General features: G+C 42.9%; 1 protein-coding gene across 4 annotated transcripts in view; it reads left to right on the forward strand.

The window, feature by feature from the left end:
• The window catches only part of LOC126458124 (wiskott-Aldrich syndrome protein family member 3), a 270,241-nt gene that overhangs the window by 136,913 nt on the left and 110,168 nt on the right, over positions 1-23,160 (forward strand). The window lies entirely within an intron of this gene.

A 23,160-nucleotide genomic window follows, 5' to 3' on the forward strand; every position in this document is an offset into this window, starting at 1 on the left:
CCCAAATAGCAAAACTCTTTTACCACTTTAAGTGTCTCATTTCCTAATCTAATTCCCTCAGCATCACCCGACTTAATTCGACTACATTCCATTATCCTTGTTTTGCTTTTGTTGATGTTCATCTTATATCCTCCTTTCAAGACACTGTCCATTCCGTTCAACTGCTCTTCCAAGTCCTTTGCTGTTTCTGACAGAATTACAATGTCATCGGCAAACCTCAAAATTTTTATTTCTTCTCCATGGAATTTAATACCTACTCGGAATTTTTCTTTTGTTTCCTTTACTGCTTGCTCAATATACAGATTGAATAACATCGGGGAGAGGCTACAACCCTGTCTCACTCCCTTCCCAGCCACTGCTTCCCTTTCATGTCCCTCGACTCTTATTACTGCCACCTGGTTTCTGTACAAATTGTAAATAGCCTTTCGCTCCCTGTATTTTACCCCTGCCACTTTTAGAATGTGAAAGAGAGTATTCCAGTCAACATTGTCAAAAGCTTTCTCCAAGTCTACAAATGCTAGAAACGTAGGTTTGCCTTTCCTTAATCTTTCTTCTAAGATAAGTCGTAGGGTCAGTATTACCTCACGTTGTTCCAACGTTGTTACGGAATCCAAACCGATCTTCCCCGAGGTCGGCTTCTAACAGTTTTTACATTCGTCTGTAAAGAATTCGCGTTAGTATTTTGCAGCTGTGACTTATTAAGCTGATAGTTCGGTAATTTTCACATCTGTCAACGCCTGCTTTCTTTGGGATTGGAAATATTATATTCTTCTTGAAGTCTGAGGGTATTTCGCCTGTCTCATACATCTTGCACACCAGATGGTATGGTTTTGTCATGACTGGCTCTCCCAAGGCCGTCAGTAGTTCTAATGGAATGTTGTCTACTCCCGGGGCCTTGTTTCGACTCAGGTCTTTCAGTACTCTGTCAAATTCTTCACGCAGTATCATATCTCCCATTTCGTCTTCATATACATCCTCTTCCATTTCCATAATATTGTCTTAAAGTACATCGCCCTTGTATAAACCCTCTATATACTCCTTCCACCTTTCTGCCTTCCCTTGTTTGCTTAGAACTGGGTTGCCATCTGAGCTCTTGATATTCATACAAGTGGTTCTCTCTCCAAAGGTCTCTTTAATTTTCCTGTAGGCAGTATCTATCTTACCCCTAGTGAGACAAGCCTCTACATCCTTACATTTGTCCTCTAGCCATCCATGCTTAGCCATTTTGCACTTCCTGTCGATCTCATTATTGAGACGTTTGTATTCCTTTTTGCCTGCGTCATTTGCTGCATTTTTATATTTTCTCCTTTCATCAATTAAATTCAATATTTCTTCTGTTACCCAAGGATTTCTATTAGCCCTCGTCTTTTTACCTACTTGATCGTCTGCTGCCTTCACTACTTCATCCCTCAGAGCTACCCATTCTTCTTCTACAGTATTTCTTTCCCCCATTCCTGTCAATTGTTCCCTTATGCTCTCCCTCAAACTCTCTACAACCTCTGGTTCTTTCAGTTTATCCAGGTCCCATCTACTTAAATTCCCACCTTTTTGCAGTTTCTTCAGTTTCAATCTGCAGTTCATAACAAATAGATTGTGGTCAGAATCCACATCTGCCCCTGGAAATGTCTTACAATTTAAAACCTGGTTCCTAAATCTCTGTCTTACCATTATATAATCTATCTGATACCTTTTAGTATCTCCAGGATTCTTCCAGGTATACAACCTTCTTTTATGATTCTTGAACCAAGTGTTAGCTATGATTAAGTTATGCTCTGTGCAAAATTCTACAAGGCGGCTTCCTCTTTCATTTCTTCCCACCTACTATGTTTCCTTCTCTCCCTTTTCCTACTGACGAATTCCAGTCACCCATGACTATTAAATTTTCGTCTCCCTTCACTACCTGAATAATTTCTTTTATCTCGTCATAAATTTCATCAATTTCTTTATCATCTGCAGAGCTAGTTGGCATATAAACTTGTACTACTGTAGTAGGCATGGGCTTTGTGTCTATCTTGGCCACAATAATGCGTTCACTATGCTGTTTGTAGTAGCTTACCCGCACTCCTATTTTTTATTCATTATTAAACCTACTCCTGCATTACCCCTATTTGATTTTGTATTTATAACCCTGTAATCACCTGACCAAAAGTCTTGTTCCTCCTGCCACCGAACTACACTAATTCCCACTATATCTAACTTTAACCTATCCATTTCCCTTTTTAAATTTTCTAACCTATAGTGCATCTGAAAAATATGTTAGGTACACTAAATGCCTTCCATATTTATTTCCAGAAACCCCATCAGTAACTTGAAATTACGTAACAGATCTGATTATTTAAGTAATCTGTTGCAAGTGTGTGTTCATTTTTAGGTTAAAAATATTATGTAAGATTTGCTAAATTTACCAGAAAGCGGAATCGCATTTAGGTTTTTTACTTCAGTACATTTACACTGGCAGTTTTTTCTTGGATCGTAGGACTGCAGACGATTTGTTTCACTAGAGTACACGAGACACCACAAATACCAATATTAGGTGGATGTAGGTAGCTCCCACACCCTTTCTGCATTTTTAATTGTTTGGGGTTCGACACATGTACACAATATGCACAGAAATACTAGTCGATGGTTTGTCTAGTATGTAATACAGCTGTTCTCAATTTATGTCGCAGTTTATATATAAAGAAAAATACGGTTAATATGCTTCGAATTACGTATTAACAATGGTAGGTTACACTAACTTGCAACCAGTCACCCTCCCAATTGACTTACACCTTGGTCTGCGCTGCAGATCACTGTTATACAAACAGTGATTTCAGTCTTAGCATTATGCAACGGCGTTTCAACTACAAATGCAATTTTTTTTTTTTAATCCGTACTTGTTCGAGCGCTGAGAGTTCACATATGACGAAATGAATGCAGGGAGGTTGCAAATATCCCAATACTAACTCGGACTGAACACGTAGAAATATGTGTGGCAAGTCTTATATTGAGCAGAACAGAAAAGTGGGAGACCAAAGATGAAGATCCTTTTCAATAATATTCAGACACGGCTATCTATGCGTTCTCACTCGCAGCGTCCTGATTTTGTCGGGCTTCCCTGCATGCTAGCGTTCACTTCGCCAGATTTTTTTTCTGGTATTGGGACTGGTTGCACATATATCCTTATGGTTAATCTGCTGTTCATAGATGCCGGAAACTCTGTCCGAACCAGATTTATTTGATCCATCACGTAATACGCAATTTCATCCCACTGTTTTTGGAAATAGAGCGAAACATAACATTATCATTTTCCAGACGCACAAATGATGAAATCAGTTTACTATTATTAACGTACGGCTAATAACTAAACATGTCGAAAACGCATAAAAATGTTAGACATGTTTTTCATTAATGGTGGAATGCAAAGACGAAGTCTGACAGTGGCATCAAGCCACGTTCGCTGAGAGTCGGCAAAATATAAAAGATAGACATGATTTTGTCAATTATTGGATTGGATTTATCGGGTTTAGGGAACCCAAACTTATAGGAAACACTACAACCAACCACAACTATTTTAGAAATGATTTTATTACACCGTTACTAGTTTCGGGCCCGACCCCGTCATCAGACGGTAACACTGATTTCCTGGGAAGTTCTACATTTGTCTCCTGAAATATAACAAAGTTTTTGTGATTACTTAGTTTACAAAAACACACTACCGCCTGACGATCGACTTAGGCCGAAAACATTTACAGTGCAATAAAACTGTAAAAAAAGACTGTTCGAGAGTTAGTTACATACGAGGGCGTGCTCAAAAATGGTGCATCAGAGTGTTACGTGAAAGCTCTTAAGCCTCTTAAATAAAACAAACGTTCAAGCGTTATTAATATTCTACATCTCTGTTCTTCGTGTCTACATATTTTCATCCGTCTGCCGCTGGATGGCTCCCAATTGTAGCGTGTAACATGGCAATAGGTAACGTAACTATTTGGTACGTCAGAAAAGCGTGCTGTAATCGAATTTCGAATTCGAAGAGTTCGTCCACGTATGGAACACCCTCTCCTTCAGCATGACAATTCCAGACCGCACACGAGCGCTGCGACGTGTGCAACAATCGGGCGGCTTGGTTCACTGTCGTCTATCATCCTCCACACGGTTCTGTCTTGACCCTATCCGATTTTCATCTGTTTCCAAAGCTTAAAAAACACCTTTGATGACTTCAGTTAGCTAGTGATGAAGCTGTACAAGCAGAGGCGAGGTTGTGGCTCCGTCAGCAAACATTCTGCAGTGACGGTATCAACAAACTGGTCTGTTGTTGGGAGAATGTTTTTCGTTAGGGTGACTGTTGAGAAATAAATATTTGACATGAAAAACGACGATGTAGAATGTCAGTGAGGTTGTTGTATTTAAAAAGCCCTAAGAGTTTTCATATCAAAATATTCGGAGGCATAACTTTTCAGCACACGCTCGCAGATAGTTTAGGAACATATTAATACGTGTTTTAGATGCTGTCGTGTTCAAGCCAGTTGCGGGTTCCAATTACAGAACAAGCTGTTTAGCCCGGAGACTCTGGTACAACACGTCTAAGACGGGGAAAGGTGAGAATGGAGCCTCTGAAGGGGCCGTCTGATGTAAGCCGTACTACTGTCCACAGTTCAATCTCCTGTCGCTGCGCAGTCCTGGCTGCGACTGCCGCTTTCTGCGAAGAACTGCCGCGCCGCGCCACTCCCACCACCAGCTGAGCGCGCAGCTCTGCGTGACGTCATCGCAGGGCGGCCAGGAGGGGAAAGCTCGCACTGGCTGGGCGCGGTGCACGCTTGCGGAACGACGCGCGCTGCCGGAACTGTGCCGTGACGTCACCATGCGTGGTAGCTAGCGTATGCTCCCCAGTCACTGCGGAGTTATTCTGCGCTTGGGCGACGTGCAAATGAAATTGATGCCACATGAGCCATTCAGCAAATCGTCATATTAGTCTTGTTGCGTAAAACTTAATCTGATGCGCGCTTTTTCAGACTTCTGTTTGGCCGCACGTAATGGACGACATGAGCCGAGCGTACAACTGCCAACTTTATCGATACTGCTACGATGAACCCTTCTCGCTTTCTTTGGAAATAATTAATATTCTGCATTGTAAAGGATACTGCTGTAACGAGATTCCGCGATTTCCTACCGTTCCAGGTGCAAGACTTGAAATACCCTATTGTTTCCACACTGTTACTGACGTATTGTCAGTATGAAGCCGGGCCACCTCTATAGATTACTCATTACTTTTCGTTGTTGTTGTTGTTGTTGTTGTTGTTGTGGTCTCCAGTCCTGAGACTGGTTTGATGCAGCTCTCCATGCTACTCTATCCTGTGCAAGCTTTTTCATCTCCCAGTACCTACTGCAACCTACATCCTTCTGAATCTGCTTAGTGTATTCATCTCTTGGTCTCCCCCTACGATTTTTACCCTCCACGCTGCCCTCCAATACTAAATTGGTGATCCCTTGATGCCTAAGAACATGTCCTACCAACCGATCCCTTCTTCTGGTCAAGTTGTGCCACAAACTTCTCTTCTCCCCAATCCTATTCAATACTTCCTCATTAGTTATGTGATCTACCCATCTAATCTTCAGCATTCTTCTGTAGCACCACATTTCGAAAGCTTCTATTCTCTTCTTGTCCAAACTATTTATCGTCCATGTTTCACTTCCATACATGGCTACACTCCATACGAATACTTTCAGAAATGACTTCCTGACACTTAAATCAATACTGGATGTTAACAAATTTCTCTTCTTCAGAAACGCTTTCCTTGCCATTGCCAGCCTACATTTTATATCCTCTCTACTTCGACCATCATAAGTTATTTTGCTTCCCAAATAGCAAAACTCCTTTACTACTTTAAGTGTTTCATTTCCTAATCTAATTCCCTCAGCATCACCCGACTTAATTAGACTACATTCCATTATCCTGGTTTTGCTTTTGTTGATGTTCATCTTATATCCTCCTTTCAAGACACTGTCCATTCCATTCAACTGTTCTTCCAAGTCCTTTGCTGTCTCTGACAGAATTACAATGTCATCAGCGGACCTCAAAGTTTTTATTTCTTCTCCATGAATTTTAATACCTACTCCGAATTTTTCTTTTGTTTCCTTTACTGCTTGCTCAATATACAGATTGAATAACATCGGGGACAGGCTACAACGCTGTCTTACTCCCTTCCCAACCACTGCTTTCCCTTTCATGTCCCTCGACTCTTATAACTGCCATCTGGTTTCTGTACAAATTGTAAATAGCCTTTCGCTCCCTGTATTTTACCCCTGTCACCTTTAGAATTTGAAAGAGAGTATTCCAGTCAACATTGTCAAAAGCTTTCTCTAAGTCTACAAATGCTAGAAACGTAGGTTTGCCTTTCCTTAATCTTTCTTCTAAGATAAGTCGTAAGGTCAGTATTGCCTCACGTGTTCCAGTGTTTCTACGGAATCCAAACTGATCTTCCCCGAGGTTGGCTTCTACTAGTTTTTCCATTCGTCTGTAAAGAATTCGTGTTAGTATTTTGCAGCTGTGACTTATTAAGCTGATAGTTCGGTAATTTTCACATCTGTCAACACCTGCTTTCTTTGGGATTGGAATTATTATATTCTTCTTGAAGTCTGAGGGTATTTCGCCTGTTTCATACATCTTGCTCACCAGATGGTAGAGTTTTGTCAGGACTGGCTCTCCCACGGCCGTCAGTAGTTCCAATGGAATATTGTCTACTCCGGGGGCCTTGTTTCGACTCAGGTCTTTCATTGCTCTGTCAAACTCTTCACGCAGTATCGTATCTCCCATTTCATCTTCATCTACATCCTCTTCCATTTCGATCATATTGTCCTCAAGTACATCGCCCTTGTATAGACCCTCTATATACTCCTTCCACCTTTCTGCTTTCCCTTCTTTGCTTAGAACTGCGTTTCCATCTGAGCTCTTGATATTCATACAAGTCGTTCTCTTATCTCCAAAGGTCTCTTTAATTTTCCTGTAGGCGGTATCTATCTTACCCCTAGTGAGATAGGCCTCTACATCCTTACATTTGTCCTCTAGCCATCCCTGCTTAGCCATTTTGCACTTCCTGTCGATCTCATTTTTGAGACGTTTGTATTCCTTTTTGCCTGTTTCACTTACTGCATTTTTATATTTTCTCCTTTCATCAATTAAATTCAATATTTCTTCTGTTACCCAAGGATTTCTACTAGCCCTCGTCGTTTTACCTACTTTTTTGCAGTTTCTTCAGTTTTAATCTACAGGTCATAACCAATAGATTGTGGTCAGAGTCCACATCTGCCCCTGGAAATGTCTTACAATTTAAAACCTGGTTCCTAAATCTCTGTCTTACCATTATATAATCTATCTGATACCTTTTAGTATCTCCAGGGTTCTTCCATGTATACAACCTTCTTTCATGATTCTTAAACCAAGTGTTAGCTATGATTATGTTGTGCTCTGTGCAAAATTCTACCAGGCGGCTTCCTCTTTCATTTCTGTCCCCCAATCCATATTCACCTACTATGTTTCCTTCTCTCCCTTTTCCTACACTCGAATTCCAGTCACCCATGACTATTAAATTTTCGTCTCCCTTCACAATCTGAATAATTTCTTTTATTTCATCATACATTTCTTCAATTTCTTCGTCATCTGCAGAGCTAGTTGGCATATAAACTTGTACTACTGTAGTAGGTGTGGGCTTCGTATCTATCTTGGCCACAATAATGCGTTCACTATGCTGTTTGTAGTAGCTTACCCGCATTCCTATTTTCCTATTCATTATTAAACCTACTCCTGCATTACCCCTATTTGATTTGGTGTTTATAACCCTGTAGTCACCTGACCAGAAGTCTTGTTCCTCCTGCCACCGAACTTCACTAATTCCCACTATATCTAACTTTAACCTATCCATTTCCCTTTTTAAATTTTCTAACCTACCTGCCCGATTAAGGGATCCGACATTCCACGCTCCGATCCGTAGAACGCCAGTTTTCTTTCTCCTGATAACGACATCCTCTTGAGTAGTCCCCGCCCGGAGATCCGAATGGGGGACTATTTTACCTCCGGAATATTTTACCCAAGAGGACGCCATCATGTAATCATACAGTAAAGCTGCATGCCCTCGGGAAAAATTACGGCTGTAGTTTCCCCTTGCTTTCAGCCGTTCGCAGTACCAGCATAGCAAGGCCGTTTTGGTTATTGTTACAAGGCCAGATCAGTCAATCATCCAGACTGTTGCCCTTGCAACTACTGAAAAGGCTGCTGCCCCTCTTCAGGAACCACACGTTTGTCTGGCCTCTCAACAGATACCCCTCCGTTGTGGTTGCACCTACGGTACGGTTATCTGTATCGCTGAGGCACGCAAGCCTCCCCACCAACGGCAAGGTCCATGGTTCATGGGGGGGGGGTTACTTTTCGTATAAAGATAAAATTGTAATAGAATCAGTAGAAAAGTTTCCATATTGTGGTAAAGCGCTTTCGCCCATACTTTTCACACCGTGCTCATCAGCTCTAGAACACTTGGGCTTTAAAAGACTGGTTCTGGAAACCCGTGTCTATTCAAATCATGTAAATTGCGTAAACTTGTTACTGTGTGGAACTGATAGTGTTTTCGTAACTTTTTGGGGGGGAGGGGGGTATTGAGCTGGAATATAAAGCACCTATTTTGTAGATGGACACACACACACACACACACACACACACACACACACACACACACACACACACACTATTTAGATAAGGAGAAAAGCGCTTCTCGTCAGTCTGTACCTGGAGCGTGGGGCGCGCAAACTGTGCTGATACCCACTACCAGGCGTTAAGTTTCTGGGTCATCTTACTCATAGTATTCGGCGAGGAAAACTGTCGCAAAGAATTTTCTTCTACGTCTAAACGTCCCTGTGCATATTGCACGAGATATAAATGAGCTACTTCCATCCTTAGACTAATACCACCCTACATAATTTTCTACGATGATGAAGTTCAACGATTTTTGTCGCGTCACAAATAGAACAGATCAAAACGGAAGGTGCCACAATGGGCTGAAATTCTCGCTCCGTGAAGCTTTCGCCCTAGACGACCCTTGTGGAGTGGGCCAGTACCCATTTTTTTCTAGTTTTTTCGCAGCAGTCGTCGGTGGCATCGCCGTCACAGTAGGGCGTTTTTATCGCAGTTGCGCAGAAGCCACGAGGTTTCCTGTACTCTGCTTCGCCAGTGTGTGGTAATGTGTGCAAACTGTGTAGTGAGTGGCGTCCCAATGGATCATTTGGACAGTGAATAATAATAATAACTGAGGTGAAGATTTTCTATCAAAACAAAACAAAACCTCCAGATCACATAGATCGAGCGTTGAAAACAGAAGTATGAAAGGTGGTTTGTTAGACTTGACAATGGGTTGGACGTACAGTGACCCAACTTTGCAGAAGAATCCTGATGAGTTGCTTGATATATTTTTTACCTTTCTTAACCGACTACCGACGGTAAAATAACTTAGAAGTAAAATGCTACAGTCAAATTTTGCGGCCGAAGAACTGTCTACAGAAGCACTAGCATTACCTTATTTATAAATACTGTGCCGTCATCTTCATAGGTATCCATCCAAGGCCCGACTTCTGGGAGCCCAATCTCATATTTTTTACCAATTGCTGGAGTGATGGAAGAAGAATCCATTGTGACATTTGAAGAATATCAGTACTTACCCTCTTCAGAAACAAAAACTTACCTCAGTGTTACTGCATTTTTTACTGCATTTTTACTTCAGCGCCAATTAAATCACGTAAAGTAGTTTCTTTGCATTGTAAATTAGTTCTGAGATTCAGCATCGCTAATTCAAAAGATGCAGTAGTCTTAGTGTAATAATCAAAGAATTTTTCCGGGTATCACGAAGTTTGTTGCGAAACTGGTTCCATCACTTGGATGATTTGAAGTAATTGGACGAATCCACAGTTCTAATTGGCGGGCTTCTGCAGCGACGAACAACGTATAATTCTGTTATAGCTAAATATTTAAATTTCGAACGACAGCTCGTTTGCAGGTGTCTGGTAAGCTGGTTGCAACCCAATTCAAAAAACCATAGTTTTGTCGCAAGTGTGACACTACGTTTTTATTTTGACGCGACCTCATCGGCCTCGTGTCGCGTTTATAATCGATTGAAGTGTGGCTCCGGACGCCGACTATTTAAACAACATATATTATCGAACGCAGAAAATTACCTAGTGTCACACTAGTCCTAACTTCAGAGCCTGTCTGAAATATTTGGATAGGACATAGTTCAGTGTTCGGCACCAGTTAGCATCATGGGTGCCCGAGCCAGCGATGTTACTGACCTCATTACGCTGCCTCGGAGGGAAAGTTTCTTGCGGAAGCGTAGAGTAAGCACAGCGGTAACCGATAAAGATCATTCACGCCGAAATATGGCGTTCGGTAAGCAGCCAGAATCAATAATTAAATAAATTCAAACATCGGTAGCAGTATCTTAAGACTTCAGGTAGCGTTTAGTGTCTAAGCGCCATATGGCATGCAAACAACGGAGTCCGCTCAACATAGAGCTGTACGTAGAAGTTGAATGATGTTGATCGTACAGCAGAATATGTGCACTCCGAGGCCTAGTGCTTCGCATTGGGGCTTCTGACTCTGAGGTAGCGGGCTAAATTCGCAGTGATCATCTGTAACTTTCCTGTGACAAGAGTAACTTCGTGGGCGTCCACTCAGCTCGAGAAGCCAGATAAGAAGCTACTTGAATGTATCAGTAGCTGAGACATTTGCTAGTAATACATTAGAGGTACTCTTGGCTAAAGACAATTCTCGAATAAAAGCAGATGTCACCTTACCTGAATTGCGCCGTTTCTGATCGTCTCTAATTTAGTTAGCTAACGGTGGATTTAGACCTTAAGCTGCAGTTTTGCTCTATATTCCCACTTCATAAACTTTATAAGACTGAATGTAATACGTAAACTAACTTAAGACCATCCGCTGGCACTGGAGATATGCGATAGCATAGATGAGTAATGTTGTATTATTGTCTTTCCTTGTACGATACACAAGCTGGTTATTGAGATATACGAGCAGCTGGTGGATTTGTGCCAGCGGTCATCACAAAAGGAATATAGAATGTCCGTTAATGGGTAGATATATTTTGAAGTTTGCATTGTTGCAAACAAAAACTTGCAAGAAAAATTTGTTCTACATCATATCCAGACTTCAAAATATATGAAGCAGAACATAATGTTTCTCTCTTTGTAACCATAGACCCTGTGTGGATGTGTTACATCGTCGTCACTGAGTTTTACTTTATTCTAGTTCTCATTGCATTTGGCTGTTCATGTTGCAATCTCTTCTGTAGTAAAGTTGGAAACACAGTTCGTCATTTGCAGTTTTTTTTGTTTGTTTTGTTGATAGTGGTAGTGGTTTTCAAGTTATCTCAACTCTAAACTGTTTGCAACAATCACTGTTTCACTGTTTCCGATAAAATCATCGGTAATGTTCAAGGTGGAATCCTGAAAATGTAGCTGTTGAGCGTTCATCAAAGAATTCAACACGAAGTGAATATACTTCTGAAAGAAATGCGCGAAAACTCTGAAGATTTAAGCTGTGATGGATTCCCTACATTACCTTGTAAACACCGAGTATGGCAGCATTACGATGTAGATGATTCTGCTACGCTCTGCTTAGCTTTGCTGGACTCATCTCGTCCTGCTGCGGTGAGTTGTTGTCTCTGTGCTTGGGTAGTGATCGCTCCTGGCTGTCTAGTACCAGATACACCACGAGTTCTGAAAAGTGGCATTGTGTGCCATTGCGCCGACGGCTGAAACAACATTCGGCCACTCATGACGCCGGCACGGTATTGCAATCTGAGAGGCGTTTGTTTCCTGGACATACTGACATGCGTGACAGCGAGTCATGACTACAGCTGAATGCGTGGGACCGTGTAGACTAGAGAGACGGGACCACACGCGTTCCGGTGCTCCACCAAATTAAACACTATTGGAGCTATACGGTTCACTGCATGCAAACTGACTGTAGTGCGATTAAAATTATTTGTTAGTTGACGTTTCACGGCTTGGAGCTGATTTCGTCCAATCAGAGCGCTCAACGTCACGCCCGAACCGTTCGCCCCTGCCAAACTGCCACAACAGTTGATCATTTCACCTTGTCCGGCTTTCTTTCTTGTTGTGTTTGGATCCCGAAACCTGGATCTGGCCATTTAATTTCGTATCTCATCATATTTAACACACACGCACAATGCTGACGATGTACACGCGTTTAATACACAGCACTAACCAAACACTACTAGATCCTTCCGCACAAGACGCGATTAGCGTCTCATACAAAGTTATAAAATCACAGAATCGCCATACATAAGAAAAGTTTCGCATGACATTACAGGTAGCCAAGTGTTTGAAGATTGCAATTCATCATTGCTACTATAATATCAATCATAAATATAAAGGTGTAAAGCGCGGTAAAATTGTGGCGTAGTGCTTAGCGCGTGAACTTAGTGTGGAAGGTCATAGATTCGAAGAGAACAGAGGATTTATTTTCTAAATCTAATCAATAGACTTTAATTATTTTTTAATTTCTAGTGCTGTGTCTCTTCATATTCGTAATCGTATTGACTTTTTCATTTGCCCGTATTTTTCTTCCTATCAATCTTTATTCATTTGGATTCTGCCAGTATCGTCTATAACCTGGAACCAAGTGCTAAACAGGACTGCCCATCGTTTGGTAAAGCTGCAGTTCGCGTAGCCAGTATAAGAATATTTTCAGCTTTCAGGAAAGAATGATAGCGTGAAACTACAGTTTATTTTTTAGCACTGAAACTGACGTTTTTGTCTTGAATTTGCTCGTAGATGTTATGTTTAATTGCCGTGTACAAAGCCATCGTTCTATTACTTCTGCCGTAAATGCTGACCGCCGTTTTGTCGGATGCATTACACATCACGAATTTGTGGTTAGGTTAGGACATGAGTTTAAATTTGGGGCTAAAATACAGGTCTTCTGCCGCAGTTAAGGCGTTGTTCACTTAAAATTAGCTGTCGACAGAACATCTCACATTTCCGATGTATCTCACGGCGACCATTTCCAGCATTGCTCCGCGTTACACATTAACAACATTTATGAAGTGACACGCCGTGTTTATGTCACCAGTAAGCGAGCGATAGCCGGCAGCCGATATGGCAACGCTGCAGCGGCAGGTGACAGACATAAACTATCAAGTACTTTTAATCACAGTATCGGTAGTGATCATACCTTGTTGCAGTAATATTTGTTGGTGCCGGTATGTACATAGTCTTCCATCGAGAGCGAGCTCGCGTACACACACGCATTCTACCTTGTTCAACGTAACACGACGGTATTGCGTCCTTTGATGTCGACAAGGTACACACACACACACACACACACACACACACACACACACACACACACCCGCGCGCGCGCGCGCGCGCGTCCAAGTTTACATTTTGTCTGGCGACGTTTCACTGAGACTGGTGAAACACTGACCATCCAGCTCGCGCAAGAGGGTCAAACAATATATACATTTAGTTGTCTAGTGTTAATCAAACTTGGCTGGTACAGTGTTCTACGCATCCTCCGCGTTTGTGTTCATTTGGGCCATTCAACTTAAGTTTTGCAGTTCACATTAACGATACTGTAGAGAAGTCAGAGCTCGGTATCAGGCAGGACAGGAAATTGATGTGAAGAGGAGGTGAATTAGAATATTGCTGGAGCGTATGGAACCGATGCCAAACAACACTAACTTAAGTGATAAACGATTACTAAACAGCCAGTGAACTGTAAAAGACTCACTGAAAGGAGCTAACATTCGAAAATATTCCGAACATACTTGTGTCTTTGTCACCAAACGCCGTTGGGTAGAGTGAACTTTCATTCTGCAGCGGAAATTATGGGGGAAGCAATGCTGCGAGTGCAGGTTGTCTCGGTAGCTCGTTGCTAGAGCACCTACCCGCGAAAGGCAAAGATAGGATGCCACTCTTCTGCCTTTTTGGATGCAAGGTTTTACGTTTCTGTACATTGGAACGAGTTGTTAGTCTTCACACCACTTACAAATTTTATCAAGAGCGGACGGGATATTTGTGCAGATCTTTTTGGTTGCTACTTCAGTTTAGGTAACTGCATCATCGGCAAAAAAATTAAAATGTTTTATGCTGGGTGGTCCGCAGCATATATATATTTTATAAAGGACCTCCTGTTGTATACCTAGAGCTTCGCTTCTGAAGTACTTGTTTGCCAGGCCTGTATTCGGGTATATAGACTATCCGTGACATCTGACACAGATGATAAATGTGTGCATTCCGAGGTCGATAAAACAAGAAGCTTTGAGTACATTAAAGCAGAAACAAAGTGTTGTGTTATCGATATCTGTATACATACATTTGTTTGTTTATCCTCGGTACCAAATGTCATTGATAGTCTACATCTCGGAACACCCGTCTAACAAACAAATACTTAAGTAGTGCAGCCCATGGTGTATAACAACATGTTCTTTATCAAATATGCAAAGTGTCTGAGTCCACTATTAATATTGTCTACCGGGTCATTAATATACGAGGGCGTGCTGAAAGGTAACGCCGACGAAATTTTTATTGCGTTCTCAATATCGATTGAGGTATTACATGTCATGCATATTTCTCGGTCCACTTTCCCGCTTCACTGGCGCAAGTTGGAACACACTGCCGCTAGATGGTTCCGAATTGTTGCGTGTAACATGACAGTTTGTAACGTAACTATGTCGGTGCGTGAGAAACAGCGTGCTGCAATGGAGATTCTAACCGCAGAAAACGTGCCTCCGATTGAAATTGTATCGACATTAGTGATGTTAGACGGTGGGTTGTGCGTGACAAAGCTCGGAGTGGACGACCGCGTAATGCAACTGACGGAACTCCTCTGAATCGGCCTGATGAACTCTTCAGAGAAAATCGTCGGATAACACACACAGCTCTCAGATAAATTGTCATATAACCGGAGCATGTACAGGCCATCATTGCAGAATTGCTGTACAGAAAACTGTGTACGAAGGGTGCCAAGAATGATAACTCCTGACGCAAAAGAGAGGAGATTGAATATCTATAAAGTATTCTTTTTGCGTTTTGGGCGTGAGAGTGATGGATTCCTTAAAAATATTGTGACAAGGTATGAAAGCTGGGTTCACAATTTTGATCCCAAGAACAAGACCATCAGTGGAGTTCCGCCTCAAAGGACCGTCAGCGCCACAAAAGTTATAGACTAAGCAATCAGCAGGCGAAGTCATTCTCAAAGTGCTAGGATGTTCAAGTTGTGGTGGCTGTGGAACTCTTGCCTAAAGGCACCATCATAAACTCCGCAAAGGCACTGCAAAGCCCCGAGGAAACTGAAAGCACGAATTCGAAGAGTTCGTCCACACGCGGAGCACCGTCTCCCTTAGCATGAATATGCCAGACCACACACGAACGCTGCAACATCTGCGACAATGCGATGCCTTGTGTTCACTGTCATCGATCATCTTTCTTACAGTCCCGACTTGGCCGCATCCGATTTTCATGTGTTTCCGGCACTTAAAGAACACCTTGGAGATCTTAACTTTGATAGTGATTAACCGGTTCAGGCAGAGGCGAGGTTGCGGCTTTGCCAACAGTCAAACATTCTACACGCTTGGTAGTTATTTCACTCAGTTGGCCCCCTACCGAAGATAACATGCTGTGTCCACCCTATCATGAAATCCTCAACCCAGTCACAATTTTGTGATACCCCATATGATCGTAAGGATGTAAGTGTAGCAGTGATGCTGCTCTGGCAGTTAGTAGTGCAGACAGTTTGTACTGTGTGTGTGTGGGGGGGGGGGGGGGGGGAGGGGTGTTCGAGAGCGGTGGTAGCCCAGCCGGCCGGCGCCCGCAGACCTCCCGGGGACTCCGCTCTCGCCTGGCCACGGCGCGGCGTTACGTCAGCGCGGCAATCAATAGCGGGTCGACATGGCCCGAGTGGGCCCCAGTCACATGGACCCTCGTTATAACGGCGCCCGCAGCCGCGGCTGTCTCGCTCACCGCGTTCAGTCCCATCCGTAGAACAGTTTCTCATTTTCCCATCGTTGATTCGTGCTCCAAACAATCCCCTCCACGCCCGCAATTTCATGGTGACCATCCCAGTAACAGTCTGCACCGGTGAAATTATGTGCCGTCGAGGAGTCACACAATACGCATTTGCGATGTTACACATACTCCTGGTTTCGACGGCTGATTGAACTGGTAATCTAGCCCCTGCCCAATGATAGTACACTGAAAGATTTTGCAGGCGAACCGGGTAGGGCAGGGGGAAAGCCTGCCTACTTGGACTTTCGAGAACCAGTATTAAGTGAGGAATGTAAAGTTATTCTTCAGCCCTCTATGTAACGCTCCTCAGGAGACCGCGAGGACAAGATTAATTACAGGTCGGAAAGAGGAATTCGGGCAATACTTTCTCCCGCGTTCCGAACGCAATTGGAACGGAAAGAAACGCTAGCATTTGGTACAGTGGTAAGTATTCCCTGCCATGCGCTTCGTCGTTTGCTGAAAATGTATGTAGATATAATTGGTGCCTTACTCCGCGCTTCCCAAATTTTTAAGCGAAAGACACCATAATAGGACTAAAAAATGAGGCCATCTTCTTCTACAATCACAAGTGAGCTTGCAATTTCTACAGTGATTCACATTATTACTCGGACACACATTAATAACTAGTCTTCGCGACACAGTGGCCCTGTAGTTAAAGGAAAACAGTGCACACGCAAATTCATTGTTATACCCCTGTTCGAGTGAGTCAACACAACGGTAAAATGTTTAAATTTAGGAAACAGGTGAGTTTCAGTGACTGTGGAACCTCCGAACGCCGTTTACGTCCTTCAACGAACTCTTTAGGACATACGCAACTGTTCTGCAGAGGTCGTTGTAGGGGAGCCACGGACAGTGTGAACGTAAACATTGAGCGTGGTGGTGTGTTGTGTACAGCTGAAGTAACGACGGGCCGCAGAAGAAGAGAGAACACATTCGAACAGCGGCTGCTAGTTATTCACCATGCAAAAGGCAAAAGTTGTGTAATTGCTGATGTGTTACAGTCGAAGTAAAATACGGCTTCCAATATAATCAGAAGATCCAGGGACAAAGACTGCCAGATACATCGGAAAGGAAGTGCATCTCGAAACAATACGGTGGGTGCTCAGAAGTAGTAACTTTTACGGTCGTGTTGCAATACAGAAGCCCTTCATAAGTAAAATAAATCAAAGAAAGAGGATGCTGTTTGCCAGTGACCTTGTTAGAGATGACAATATGTAGTGGAATGACGCTACATTTGCTGACGAGAGCAAATTTAACATATTTCATAGGGGATTCGCAGCGACCTACTGAGCTTGAAGAGAAAAATCTCAAAGCAGCTGTGAAGTATGGCAGTGAACATGTAGTGGTGTGGGGATGAGTGTCGGCGAATGAGTTGAACTGCTTTTTATTGAGGGAAAAATGGACCAATTTTAGTACCTCAGAACACTGAGGGACAATTTGCGAAAGAGCGCCGAAAACTCGTGGATTAAGAGATATTTTAAGTTTTATCAAGATAAGGAGCCGAAACAAATGGCCCGGAATCTGAGGATGCGGTTATTGTCTGTCAAAAGGTGCTTCACCTGCCCCCTCGATCACCAGACTAGAATGTGATTGAGAATTTTTGGGACAAACGTGACAAAGAAATAAGGCAAACACGAATCACGTCCAGAGAACAGCTGAAAAACAGTCAGCAAAAAAGAGTAGCAGAAAAATGTGCAGAGCATACCCGGAAATTAGTGGAAAGAATTCTATGTCGTCCCAGGGAAGTAATTAAGATGAAAAGGTGGTCTGCCTGATACTGAACTTTTGGACTATGAGTAGGAAGGTGTCCAAATGATTTTGTGCAACATAGGTTTTGTTTTTGTTTGTTAACGCTTATTTTTATATTTGTGTTCTTTGTAAGTACGATGGATATTTACTTTTAAATTCTGTACAGGAACTTCTATTTACTTTATACCAGCTCCTGGTTGTTACTGAAATCACAAATATGAAGGGAAATGTAATAAATCATGTCCGTCTAAAAATTACGTGAGTCACTGTATTTCAAAGGCCTATTACATATCGCCTCGACGATTCAACGCGTAAAACATCGGAGATTCAAACCCTCATTGTCTGTGTAATATTTTTTTCTGAATATGACGTAAATGATGAAAATTTGTGTTAGGCTGTTTTTCGAATCCTGATATCCTACTTTTTGTGAGAAGTTGCGTTAATCATTAGTTTATCAGAGCACGCCTCCAGTTCTTGCTCGAAATATTACGGACAGTCAGTTCACCTTCTGTTATTTGCAGGAAACCCTCGTCTAACTGCTGGACGTAAGAGTTGCAAGTAGAACCATCAAATTCATTTCTCCCGTGGCATTATTTCTACATACATCGCTGGAGAATCTCTAGCTGTAGTATCTGGAAGTATCAAGATAACTCAAAAGTTAGAATAAAAGTTTAGTCTGGCCATGAGGCGTATTCAGGCTACATTATCGTTAGGGCGACTTTCCGCAAAAAGCACAAGATTTGGGTACGGGTCGGGCAAAAAAATGTACGCCGTGTCATATTCATTACGTTGGAGACCAGCATTTTCTGATAGTACTTCGTTTTTATTTCACTTGCTGTGACCTTCACCACATCGTATTCTTTGTGTCTGAGGAAAACGATGCACGAATGGTTGGAATTACACTTTAAACTCTACGAACAGCCTTTTAGGTCGGTTTGGGAACAAGGGAATGCCATATTAACGGTCTTCTGTATAGGTACACTATGTGATCAAAAGTATTCGGACACCTGGCTGAACAGGACTTAAAAGTTTGTGGCGTCCTCCATCGGTAATGCTGGAATTATGTATGGTGTTGACCCACCCTTAGCCTTGATGACAGCTTCCATTCTCGCAGGCACACGTTGTGTCAGGTGCTGGAAGGTTTCTTGGGAATGGGAGCCCTTTCTTCACGGACTGCTACACTGAGGAAAGGTATCCATGTCTGCCAGTGAGGCCTGGTACGAAGTCGGCGTTACAAAACATCCCAAAGTTATTCTATAGGATTCAGGTCAGGGCTCTGTGCAGGACAGTCCATTACAGGGATGTTATTGTTGTGTAACCCCTCCGCCACAGGCCGTGCACTATGAACAGGTGCTCAGTCGTGTTGAAAGATGCAATCGCCATCCACGAATTGCTCTTCAACAGTCAAAGGCAAGAAGGTGCTTAATGCTTAAAACATAAATGTAAGCCTGTGCTGTGATAGTGCCCCGCAGAACAACAAGGGGTGCAAGGCCTGTCCATGAAAAACATGATCACACCATAACACCACCGCCTCCGAATTTTACTGTTGGCACTACACACGCTGGCAGATGACGTTCACAGGGCATTCGCCATACCCACACCCTGCCATTGGGTCGCCACATTGTGTACCGCGATTCGTCACTCCACACAAGTTTTTCCACTGTTCAATCGTCTAATGTTTACGCTCCTTACACCAAGCGAGGCTTCGTTTGCCATTTACCGGCGTGATTTTTATCTTATGAGCAGCCGCTCAACCATAAAATCCAAGTTTTCTCGCCTCCCGCCCAACTGTCATAGTACTTGCCGTGGATCCTGATGCAGTTCGGAATTCCTGTGTGATGGTCTGGATAGATGTCTGCCTATTACACATTACGACCATCTTCAACTGTGCTGTACGTGTCCCTTCACGCTTGCACTTCACTATCACATCGGAAACAGTGGAACTAGGGATGTTTAGGAATGTGGAAATCTCGCGTACAGCCTTAAGACACTAGTGACACCGAGTCTCCTGACCACGTTCGAAGTCACGGAGTTCCGCGGAGCGCCCCATTCTGCTCTCTCACGATATCGAATGGCTACTGAGGTCGCTGATATGAAGTAGCTGGCAGCACAATGCACCTGATATGAAAAACGTATGTTTCTGAGGTGTCCGGATACTTTTGATCACTGTGTGTGTGTGTGTGTGTGTGTGTGTGTGTGTGTGTGTGTGTGTGTGTGTGTGTGGGGGGGGGGGGTTATGATTCTTTATGGTCTCCTAAGTGAACGATATGTGAGTGTACTATGATTTGACTATAGTATTCATGCTGATTCGGTTCTTTCAGTCTGTTCGTTAACAGGACTGTTCCACCCATCTCAACATTTACTCTTTTACATCTCAGTTCTCCACCTAGTGTTAGACATTTAAGTGCTGTCACCAGTTCTGAGTTTCGATTCTATAGTTTCTAGGCAGCGGTATAGAAATTGAGATATTGTGCATAAAAGTTAAAACAGTAAGGTCTCCCGATGCTTCCTTAGGGTAATTCGGCCTGAGTACCGTGCAATGACGACGGTTTGGAATGTTCTTCCCGGTTTGAGTTTGACTCCAAGAAACCAGCGTCACTCCGTTAACAAGTTCGGCCGTTTCGCCAGATATTTCGTGTACTTGTGAGATTTCCATACCTTCAAGTACCCGGCGGTTGTAATTAAAGTATAGCTACTCACAGAGGACCAGTGTGGTTGTAGTCATCGTATGGCAGCGAAACTAGGTAGATATTCTAATGGATTAATCCGGAACCGATTTACGCTGGAAAAAAATTAGTTCCGCTTTTGGCCACCAGGTGCAAATCTGCCGCTGTGAATGCAAGAAAGACGTTTAGAAATGTTTCCATATGTAATTGATTAGTAACGGGACGTGGATAGGAAAAGTCAAACAAGTGAGAGAGGCATGATATTTTTATTATTATTAACAACCATCGCTAGAACAGTTTGTTCAGTATTAGCATAGGAGACGTCGAAGAGATGCTGCTCTCCAAAACGACATGAAGAGCAGTTGCCCGCAGCAGTTGTGGTAGAATCTGAGCTGTGTGTTCCTGTATTCTGGCACTCAGGTGGGACAGAACGTGTCCCTGGTAAATGCGTATTCTCAGACATCCCCAGCGCCGAAAGTCACATCTGGGAAACCTCTGGACATGAAACGTTCGTGGAAGGTTGTATTAAGCAGATCTTTCACTGGGAGAACGACATGGTATTGTTCCATTTTGCATGAAAAAAAAAATGGTTTGGACGCAGTTGCGCTCTTGCAGAGCAGGTATCTTATGCTGTACAAGGTCGTGTCGATAACGTTCAGACGTCACGTTATGCCTAACAGGCCCTCTGGGTGTATTCACTTCAAAGAAGAATGAGTCTAGAATAAAGGTGCGTGTGAGTCTACACCGCACGGTCACATACCGCAAATGCAGTGGTTCTTCTTGCACAACGCGCGGTTTAACAATATCCCAAAGTTCGGCAGTTCTATGTATTCACTGCACCCTATAGTGTAAAATATGCCTCATCGGTCGTTCGAATATTGCCCGACCACATGTCAACTTCGATCCGTGCTAAAAATCGAAGAGCAAATTCAGAACGTTGCTGCGGGCTATGAGATTTCAGTTGTCGCATCGTCTAAACCTTACACGGGTATCAATGTAAAATCGAACGCGGTCGTTTCTGTATCGAAAATATCTTGCGTAGGAGTCAGCATGGATTCTGCAAAGAACGGTCGTGTGACCGCTGTGTTGGTTCACGAGAGCCAGAATGCGGTAGGTGTCGGCGCCCAGGTTTATACTGTGTTCCTTGAGTTTTCAGAAGGCTTTCAGTATAGTTCCGCACTGTCGCCTAACGAACAAGTAACAAGCGTACTGGATATAGGACCAGCTTTATAATTGGATTGAGGAGATCCTAGCAGATAAACAAAGCACGTCACCATTAAAGGAGGAAAAGCCTAAGACGTAACAGTAGCTTCTGGCGTACATCAAGGAAGCGTCATATGACCATTATTGTTTGCAATACTAGTGGTTATAATGAAACTTTCGCTACGTGTGAGGGCACTTTGAAAAACAAGAGATCATAGGACAATAAAACGTTTTGGAAACATTAGTAAGGACGTGTATGAGTAAATGACTGCAAGAAATACATTTTAATTTCCACATGAGAGTGTATCAGTTTTTAATTGCGTACCACGTTTATGTTCCATGTTAACAAATGTTGCTCGGTGTGAGGACTATCTACAGCCATAATAGCATGGAACCGCACTATAGATTGCTCAACTGCTGCCGGAAACAACAGTGACCAGTACCGACGCCCAACGGCAAATTATGACACGAGCACTACTCTCTCTCTCTCTTTCCAAGCATTTATCCCGACTGGTGGGGGTCTACTGTTATGGTTAACCGGATTTGGCGTGTTAATTTTAAGGGGTGGTCGGATGCCCTTCCTTTCGTCGTTGACTGACTGTAGGAGGATACCAGATGACTTAGGTAGAATTTCTAGTTGGTGTGATGAATGGCAAGTAGCTTTGTATGTAGGAAAATGTAAGTTAATGAGGATGAATAGGAAAAACAATCCCGTCATGCTCGAATACAGCATTTGTAATGTGCTGCTTGACATACTCAAGTCAATGAAATACTCGTACCTAGGCGTAACGTTGCAAAGCGGTACGAAGGGGAACGGGCATGTAAGGACTGTCATAGGGAAGGTGAATGATCGACTTCGGTTTATCGGAAGAATTTTAGGAAGTGTTTGTCACCTGTGAAAGAGACTGTGTTTAGAAAACTAGTGCGACCCATTCTTGTACTGCTGGAGTGTTTGGGATCCTTGCCATGTCGTGTTAGAGGAAGATATCAAAGCAATTCAGAGGCATACTGTTAGATTTGTTAGTGTCAGGTTCGTGCAACACTCGGGTATTACGGAGGTGTTTCGGGAACACTGAAGGGAAGGCAACGTACTTTCCGTGGAACAATATTGAAAAAAAATAGTGAACCGGCATTTGAAGCTGACTGCAGAAAGATTCTACTGCCGCCGGCGTACATTTCGCGCAAGACCACGAAGATAAGAAATTAAGGCTCATACGGAGGCAAATGGAAAGTAGTTTTCTCCTCGCTCTGTTTGAGAGTGGGGCAGGAAAGGAAACAAGATGGCTTGCGTGGTATAGCTGCAGGTCAGGAACATCGCGTCTTGGACTGGAGCAGTAACCACAGATACATGAATAGCGATATAAATATTGAAAGGAAAATAATTTAGGCTGAAGAGTGACGCATTACTATCTCATGCTTGATGTATCGTCACGTCGTGAAATTCCGATAGCTCTTAGAAACTTTCGGGACGGTGTTC

The sequence above is a fragment of the Schistocerca serialis genome, chromosome 2 (genome assembly GCF_023864345.2).
Source record: "Schistocerca serialis cubense isolate TAMUIC-IGC-003099 chromosome 2, iqSchSeri2.2, whole genome shotgun sequence".
Taxonomy (NCBI): domain Eukaryota; kingdom Metazoa; phylum Arthropoda; class Insecta; order Orthoptera; family Acrididae; genus Schistocerca; species Schistocerca serialis.